General features: G+C 58.1%; 1 pseudogene; it reads left to right on the forward strand.

Annotated features, from left to right (window-relative positions):
* The first annotated feature begins 7,422 nt into the window (after nucleotides 1–7,422).
* Nucleotides 7,423–8,458, forward strand: LOC149370106 (uncharacterized; annotated as a pseudogene).
* The last annotated feature ends 264 nt before the right edge of the window (nucleotides 8,459–8,722 follow it).

Consider the following 8,722-nt stretch of genomic DNA (forward strand, 5'->3'; position numbering starts at 1 on the left):
TATCCGAAGTACGTAGTAAGTGCACTGCCAATATTACAGCCAAAAATGCAAAGTCAGACATAAATTCAAGGCGGCACTTTGTTGACCTAAAGTGTGGTGAGGCGAAAGCCTTTCGCGCGGTGTTGCTGCTTGTGTCACTGATGTGTGGTTAACATGTTTATTTAAGTATACAACTGTTTGTGAATCTTAAATGCTGGGGACACTGGAGGGCGTTTGGGAGGCATCCGTCTGGTTTGACGCCTTTCTGCAAACACTCTCCAGCGTCCTAGACAAGGAGAACTAAGTATGCGTTGGCAGGAAGTAGCGTAGCCGTTAGCTAGCATGCTAGGCTGCGGAACGGAAGGATGGTGGTTCGAATCCCACCGTGCACAAAGATTTTTTTCTGGTCGGACTATAGAAAGCGTGACACCTCTGCTGACAACCTTCTGTTCACAACGACGAGGCATGAAAGGCTTTCGCCTTAAAAGTGGTGCTTATTTATTTGAAAAGGTCCGTTACGCGCATCTGCTGCTTCTAAACAGCGCCTATCGCGCTCCTTTAAGAGCTCTGGATCCAGCCCGATCACATACTCCTGCCGAGGAATTTGCTGCCGACGAACCTCTTTAGTGACCGGGATATAAAAAATCGCTGTTTAAGCATTGACGGAAACTGGTGGTAGGTTAATTAGTCTTCGCGAGAAGGAGTCACTACGGCCAGTGGAACTCATTGAATGAGCCGGCGATCTTGTCAACACCTTCCTATCTTGTCCTGGACCTGCACCCTATCTCAGTGCTGCACCCAGGGCACCCCCAGCACCACAGTAGTGACACCTCTGTTTCCTGAGCGCACTGTAGTACGTGCACAAATAACATGTCATGCATGCGGCAGCAGCGCAAAAGGCATACGTGAACAACTGATTGGGCAGGTGACGCACGTCACGTGACCGCACTGCAGAGCAGGCGGTGGGCTGCAGTTGCACTGTGATCTGTTTCATTGCTCTTTTTGGGTAACAGCGTTCTTTAACGTTGGTGACAGGGGCCACCGGAGGCGGGCGATGCCTTTTGTTTTCTGCTCTGGCGAGAAGCGTGCGTTTTTCGATTGCGGGGGCGAGTTTAAGTGCTTCCTTGTTCGCTCTAAGCGAGCTCTGCGGCCACGGTTCTTTTTATCTCAAGCGCAGTCCTGTTGACCTAATGCATACTTTGACAGTAGCATCACCCTCGTTAGTAATGAACGAGTGTTTCTTATAGCTGCGGCCGTCATAAGTAAGCTCGACGGTATATGCAGCTAATGTTCTCGGTTGAGATGGGAGGTCTGAAAACATTTACAAAACTACACCACGTTTAGGAGCACTAGCTCCATTGGCGCGTCATCTAAAGTGGTCTGTATGCTATAACAATTTATCAACGAGACAGGCAATCTATGAACAGGATGCCTAATAGACACCGCGCTGACAGCATAGAGCCTAGCAAAGGCAGTTTTGGAAGATTTTGATTAGTTTACTCATAACTCTGATGAACTCCAAGTATTAACTCTCCAGTCAGGCTTCAAAGCTGGGAAAAAGATAGGAAATAGAGCGGAGAATTCCTAATACCCAAGTTTTAACCATTACTATCAGCAGAGATAAGACGTCTCAAACGGAAACTCAGATCCTCCGAGGCTTATACCATCGTAGACGGGGAACCCCTCACAAGGTCTCTGAACTATGTACGACAACTTGGCTTGTCTCCACTTTCCCATTTTGTAACGTACCTAACGGGACCCTGAAGAAAAAACAAATGGTGATGGCGATGAAAGCCAAGAACAAAAACGAATAAGACATTCTACACTAGCCTACCCCACGGTTCCGTGACCTCTTTCCATCTTTTCTTTTTCTGTTTTTTACTTTCTGCTCTGCGCCTGGTGTTTTCGTTCTCAGGCGATACTTCCCTGCCCTCTTTCTTTCGTCTGGCATTCCTGCAATGTTTCTTTCTTCTGCCATGGGACACGCTTTCCACCTTTGAAAAAAAAAAATTAGGCGCGATCAATTGGACTGATGCAATGCGATAGCATTCTTCTTTCACTCGCCAATCAATCTATTCCAGTTCTGAATCCATTCCGGTTATGATTCTATTTCAATGCTTAGTACACTGTTTTTCACTCTCCACTCTACTGATATTGTGATTCTTATTCCAGTACCGGCTACTCAAATAGGCAAAATGCGCTAAATTGTCAGATAGCTGCCAGCCCTTATACCAGAATCGGCGACGTGGTGCTGCGGTGAAGCATAGCTCCCTTTGCATTGGCAGGGGGCCGTTTTAAACACAGCCACTGGCGGGGCTTCTCAGACCCAGGTCGCTCTTCCCGAGAAATGCGAGAAGGAATGGCTCGCGCAAGCCTCATATTATATTTTTGCACGCAATATTCTTCGGGAGGCTGTATATTTGGCACGGAGGCCTGCTGTTGTCAGTCATTTCCGTTTTTGCCGAGTCATTCTGCGTCCGGCGTCTCCGTTCTCTCCCACACAAGTGGAGAGGGAAGGGGTGAGGGTGAAGGCTCACAGGTGGAGAGAGGGAAATCCCCCTGAACGCCAACCAGCAGCTGGAGGTTTCACCCACACGCCACCGCAGCCGGACAGTTTTGGCCTTCATGACCCTCCTAAGCCCATCGCATTCCTAATGGGTTTAGCAAGTGTCTGTTCACTGTTTTGCTAGCACTTGGCCGTCCCCCGCACTGTCGCGCACTCCCAGTGTGTTTAGCAAGTGTCTTTTCACTGTTTTGCTAGCACTTGGCCTTCCCCCGCACTGTCGCGCACTCCCAGTGTGTTTAGCAAGTGTCTTTTCACTGTTTTGCTAGCACTTGGCCTTCCCCCGCACTGTCGCGCACTCCCAGTGTGTTTAGCAAGTGTCTTTTCACTGTTTTGCTAGCACTTGGCCTTCCCCCGCACTGTCGCGCACTCCCAGTGTGTTTAGCAAGTGTCTTTTCACTGTTTTGCTAGCACTTGGCTTTCCCCCGCACTGTCGCGCACTCCCAGTGTGCTTAGCAAGTGTCTTTTCACTGTTTTGCTAGCACTTGGCCTTCCCCCGCACTGTCGCGCACTCCCAGTGTGCTTAGCAAGTGTCTTTTCACTGTTTTGCTAGCACTTGGCCTTCACCCGCACTGTCGCGCACTCCCAGTGTGTTTAGCAGGTGACTGTCCGCTGTTTTGCTACCACGGGGCCGTCCCCCGCGCTTACGCGCATTCCTAATGTGTTTAGCAAGTGTCTTTTCACTGATTTGCTAGCACGTGGCCATCACCGGCGCCATTGCGCACTTCCAGTGTGTTTAGCGGGTCACTGTTCAATGCTTTGCTGACACGTGGCCGTCCACGCGCTGTCGCGCACCCGCACTGTGTTAGCGGGTGTCTGTCCACGGTTTCGCTGGCACATGACCATCCCCCCGCGCAGTCGCGCCTTCCATTGTGTTTAGACGGTAACTCTGCACTGTTTTACTAGCACATGGCGATCCCCCGCGCTGTCGCGCCTTCTATTGTGTCCAGCCAGTAACTCGGCGCTGTGTTGCTAGCACGTGGTCATCTCCCGCGCTATAGCGCCGTTCGAGTGTGCTTAACCAGTAACTGTGCATGGTTTGTTACCACCTGGACACTCCCCGCGCTGCCGCGCCCTTCCATTGCGCTTAGAAACTGACTGTCCACTCTTTACTAGCACTTGACTGTCCTTCGCGCTATCGCGCCCGTCCAGACTCACAAGTCAGTGACTGTGCCGTGTGTGTCCGTGCTGGTGCCTGTGTGGGAAAGAGAGTTGCACCTCGACTCCTGCGGACACTTGTTGGTACCAAGCGGCCGTCCCCCCTCGTGACATCCCTGCCGCCGCGCTCTCCCAGGCCAACCCAACCCGAGAGGACTGGGAGGCGGCCCTGCTCGGCTGCCACGACCTTCCGGCCCAACAGGCCATGGTCCGGCGTACCAGAGCGGCGGTGGAGTCAAATGGGGTCCCGGAATAGGGACCCCACCTAGTATTGTGAGGGGGGTGGCGCACTAGGGGCCACCTCCCAAACTACCTCTCTATGTATAGTAACCTGTAATAAATGCTTTTCACCACCACCACCAGGCCAGCGACAGTCCCCTACGGGTGCGTGCCTGCGTCTCGACCGTACCCCCCCGGCTGGCTGTGTATACATACAGAGAGCAAGTCCCCCCCCCCCTCAAGTCATGGAGGAGAAAACCTCCAAGTCCCCTCCAGGCCCTGCTGGACGTGCTGAAGCAGTCTCATCCCCCCCCCCCCCCGGCGAGGCCGAGCTCGTCAACCGTGGCCGGGGCTTCCTTAAGGGCACAAGCCAGCGCAGGGCAACCAGCCTGGACTGCGACCCCGAGTTTGTTCTCCGCCACCTTCGCCTCCGAGTCGACCTCCTCCTTGCAGAATGGAGAAGGGGTGAACACCTACTGGCTGCGCCTGCCATTCTCCCTCTTCAAGCGTCCAGGGCACTCCAGCAGCCACAGGCTGCTCCTCCTGGCACTTCTTCCAAAGGATCTAGGAAGACCACAACGGCCCTGATATCCCCGGCCATCACTCGGTCCCGAACCCAGTTCCTAAAGACCACTGCCCCCCCCCCCCCAACCCACGCACTACCAAGCGGGTTCAAAGGGACCGTGGACCAAGAGAACCCTCCTGTCAGGGCCCCCCGTCCACCACACCTAGCCCGGACAACAACCAGGCCGTCCCCTCACCTGAAGCCGCCTACGAAAAGGCCCAAGCCCTGAAGGCCCTGCTCCAGTCTGCCTGCTCAGTGCCCCACCCTAAAGGGACTTCTGCTGACAACCCCCCGATGCCCACTAACACATCTGCCCCTCCTGGAACCATGGCAGTACCCACGGAGCCCTCCACAGGCTCCCACCCAGCCCTCCACCCAGGAGGACGAGCCCAGGGACAACCAGGCTCCAAGTACAAACACCAGCTCCCCAGAAGCGACACTGCAAGGTCCCCAACCTCTCACATCATCACCAGAGGTGGAGGACCTGTCAGGATTGATTCCGGTCTGCCACAAGAGCAAGCGCACGGCCATCCGCAACACCCGCCTCACCACCGTCCTCTTTCGGCCCCGACCGCCCACAACGCTCCAGGCTGCGGTTAAGGAGGACTGGAGTGCCCTCCTCTACTCCATGCCAGGCGTCTGCGAGGTCCGCATCAACCGGCGTCGCAATCTCATCTCCGCAGACGTCCTGACAGAGGAGGCCCGACTCCACATCCTCGGCCGGAAGTCCCTCCTATCCATCCCAGTGGTGGCCTTCGAGGCACGGCCAGCTGACGGCTACATCGGCATCATCCACGGCGTCAGCAGGGAAGTGGACCACGTCACCATCGCCGACTCCATCGAGTCCACGGTAGAAGTCAAGGGGATCAAGCGAAGCCCCCGTGCGGTGGCCGAGCGCTTCAAGGCCCCACCCCCCGAGGAGGTCCGAATAGCAGGCATGAGGTTCTGGGTCCAGCCACTGACAACCCGCGCTCTGCAGTGCCGGCTATGCGGGGGGTACAATCACGCTGCAGCAACCTGCAGCCGCGTATGCGGCGGTCCGTTGGCAAGAATTCCGCTCCCTCTGCAAGGAGATCCCCGCCGACGGGAACTTCCTGGACCACGTGGCGGCCTGTGCCCGGCAGGCCCTGACTATCACCAAGGTCCCGGCTGGCTCTCCTGTTCCAGACCTCCGCCTCCTGAACCTCAAGGCAAACCGGAGGCGCCAGGAGCGGATTGCCATGAGGACCCGCCTGCCTGCAGACTGGACTGCCTACCGCCGCATCGACGCTGCCTGCCGGAGGCATGCCAGATGTCGCCGCCGGGAGAGCTGGACAGGGGTATGCTCGGAGATCCAAAGGTCCAGCCACTCGGGCAAAGCCTGGCGCCTGCTGCGGTCCCTGGTGAACCTGTGTATCCCCAGGCACCCCATCCTGGCCATCGCAATCTCCAGGGCTATCAGCACCGACACCCTGGCAGAACTGATGGCCGACCAATTCTGCCCACTCAGCCCACCCGCCCCACTTCCTTCGGAAGCCTTACCTTCCGGCCCAGGCCCCCCTCTCTGCAGAGATCCAGGCCCTGGTAGCTGCCCAATGCAACGCAAGCATCACGGCCCACGAGTTACAGGCAGTCCTGGACCGCCCACGAAAACGGACCGCTCCGGGGGTCGACGGCATCACACACCAGATGCTTCGCAACCTCGACGCCCCGGAGAGAGACCGTCTGCTCGCAACCCTGAACACCATTCGGTACTCCGCGACCCTCGCCGAGGACTGGCTGACGGCACTTGTGGTACCCATCCTCAAACCCAAGAAACCCTCCCGCCTGCCATCCTCCTACCGGCCGGTCTCCCTCACCTCCTCAGCCTGCAAGTCCATGGAGGCAGTCGTCCTCTCCCGCCTCATCTGGATCACCCAAGTAACTGGCTTCCTTCCAGAGCAGCTGACGGGTTTCAGACGGGGCAGGTGCACCGCCGACTCCATAGATGACCTGGTCTCCACCCTGGAAGATGCACGACAGAGCGGGGACGCCGTCATGCTGGTCCTGCTGGACGTCCAGGCGGCTTTCGACACCCTACCACATGGCATCATTGATGAGGCCCTCTGCCGCCTGGGCGTCACCGGCCGGCTCCTGGAGTTCATCCGGGCCTTCCTACGGGGCCGCACCTTCCGGGTCCGAGTTTGTGGCCAGCTGAGCTCTCCCCGTCTCGTCCTGATGGGGGTCCCTCAGGGCTCAGTCCTGAGCCCTCAGCTTTTCAACCTGGCCATGGCCAGGTCCTGCCACAAGGTGCAGTGCTCAATCTATGCGGACGACGTGGCGCTCTGAGTGAGAGGGGCACCCAAGAGGATCCGGTCAATGCGCACCGCCCTCCAGAGAGCCTTGGACTCCTCAAGGACGTACCTGAAGTCCATCGGCCTCACCGTGTCCCCTACCAAGACCGAGGCCCTCCTTTATCATCGAAAGAGTCTCCGGGCACGTATCCACACCCTGAGGCTTGATGGGACCCGACTCACGTGGAAGGACCAGGTGCGTTACCTAGGCCTCCAAATCGACCGTTGCCTCTCATGGATCCCAGCCACAAAGGCCCTCCTGCTTCGCCTGCGGCGGGTCGGCAGGGCAGTCCAACAGCTCCTTGCCAAAGGTCACGGCTGCTCCCCTTCCTGGGCCCTCCGCCTCTATCATGCGGCTGCCACTTCCATAGTGACATACGCCCTCCCACTGGTGACAATACCACCAGGCCGCTTGAGGTCCCTGGAGCAAATCCACCGCTCTACACTGAGGCAGTGCATGGGCCTTCCCCGGTGCTCTCCCATTGCGGCCACCCACTCAGAGGCTAGGACCTGGCCACTGTCTCTCCTCCTCCTTCAGACTGGGCTTCGACACCTGGGACCGCCTGCACCACTCGCTAGACGGTGGGGCCCTTCTGGCCCGTTTTAGCCAGGCCCCGTCTTCCCGCATGGGGCTCCTATGGAGCACCTTCACCCGGCTCCTTGCCCCTCCTACAGCCGAGGAAGCAGCCCCCCCCCCCCCCCACCACCACCCACCAGGCCTCCGCTCTCCATCTCCGTGGACATCAAGGACTGCACCAAGAGGCGAACTCCGGCCGCTGCCGTCCAACAGAGCATTTCCGCTCTGCTGCACGAGACACTGGAAGGTCACCTACAGATCTTCACATACGGCTCAGTCCTCCCGACCACCGGACAAGCTGCGGCAGCCTGTGTCGTGCCAACCCTGGGTATAGCCCTGGCTTGCCGGCTAGGATTCCCGGCGAGCTCTACAACGGCCGAACTGGCCGGCCTCCATCTGGCCGCAGACCTCCAAAGTCTAATTCCTGGGCAGCAACCAACCGTCATCCTGACGGACTCAAGGGCTGCCCTCCTGCTCCTACAGCGAGGACAGACAAGGCAGGACACTTTTGCCCGCCTCAAGGCCCACCTGATGACCATCGGGGACTCTGGCCGCCCTGTTTCCCTGCAGTGGGTTCCCTCCCACGTCGGCATTGCGGGTAACGAGGCGGCAGACCAGTGGCCGGAGCTGCTCACACCAGTGGCTCTCCCATCAACCCAGCGGTGACCCAACTGGACTTTGCCCGCCCCGCTCTCAGGCGGGCCATTCAGGGTCTCTACCCAGATCCCCGACCGGCCGCAGGGGAGCGCTTCCTAAGGGTCCCTGACGACCTGCCCCGTAAAGAGCGCTCTCTACTCCTACGGCTCCGAACGGGCTCCTCCTGGACGCAGGCCCGTCTCCATCGCCATGGCAGAGCCTCCTCCCCAGCCTGCTCCTCCTGTGGGGCCGAGGAGTCCCTGGACCACCTCCTCTGCACCTGTCCAACCCTGGACGCAGCACGCACCACCATGGTCCAAGGCTACTGTGCCCTGGGCCTCCCCGCCACCTCATTCCAGGACCTGTTCCACCATGCCCGCAGCCCCCTCGCTGCCTTCAGACTACTACTGGAGTTCCTTCAGGAGACAGGCCTGGACACTCGGCTCTGAGAGGGTGTAACTAGCCTGTAACAACTGGCCTGAGAGGGTGTAACTTCACTTGTTAAGGGCCTGCCACACTAGCCCGACATGACGCCGACGACATCGATGGTCAGCCGACCGGTCTGCAGACCGTGTCTGTGGCAGACAAAGCTGTCACACTAGACCAACAACGACACCAACGCGACCGAAGGCCCGATGTCTTCGCAGTGGGACATGCTTTGACGCCCGCGACGTCGACAAAACCAGTCTGCCGACCGTCGGCGACAGTGTCTT

The sequence above is a fragment of the Amblyomma mixtum genome, chromosome 1 (genome assembly GCF_055824585.1).
Source record: "Amblyomma mixtum isolate Tamu chromosome 1, ASM5582458v1, whole genome shotgun sequence".
Taxonomy (NCBI): Eukaryota; Metazoa; Arthropoda; class Arachnida; order Ixodida; family Ixodidae; genus Amblyomma; species Amblyomma mixtum.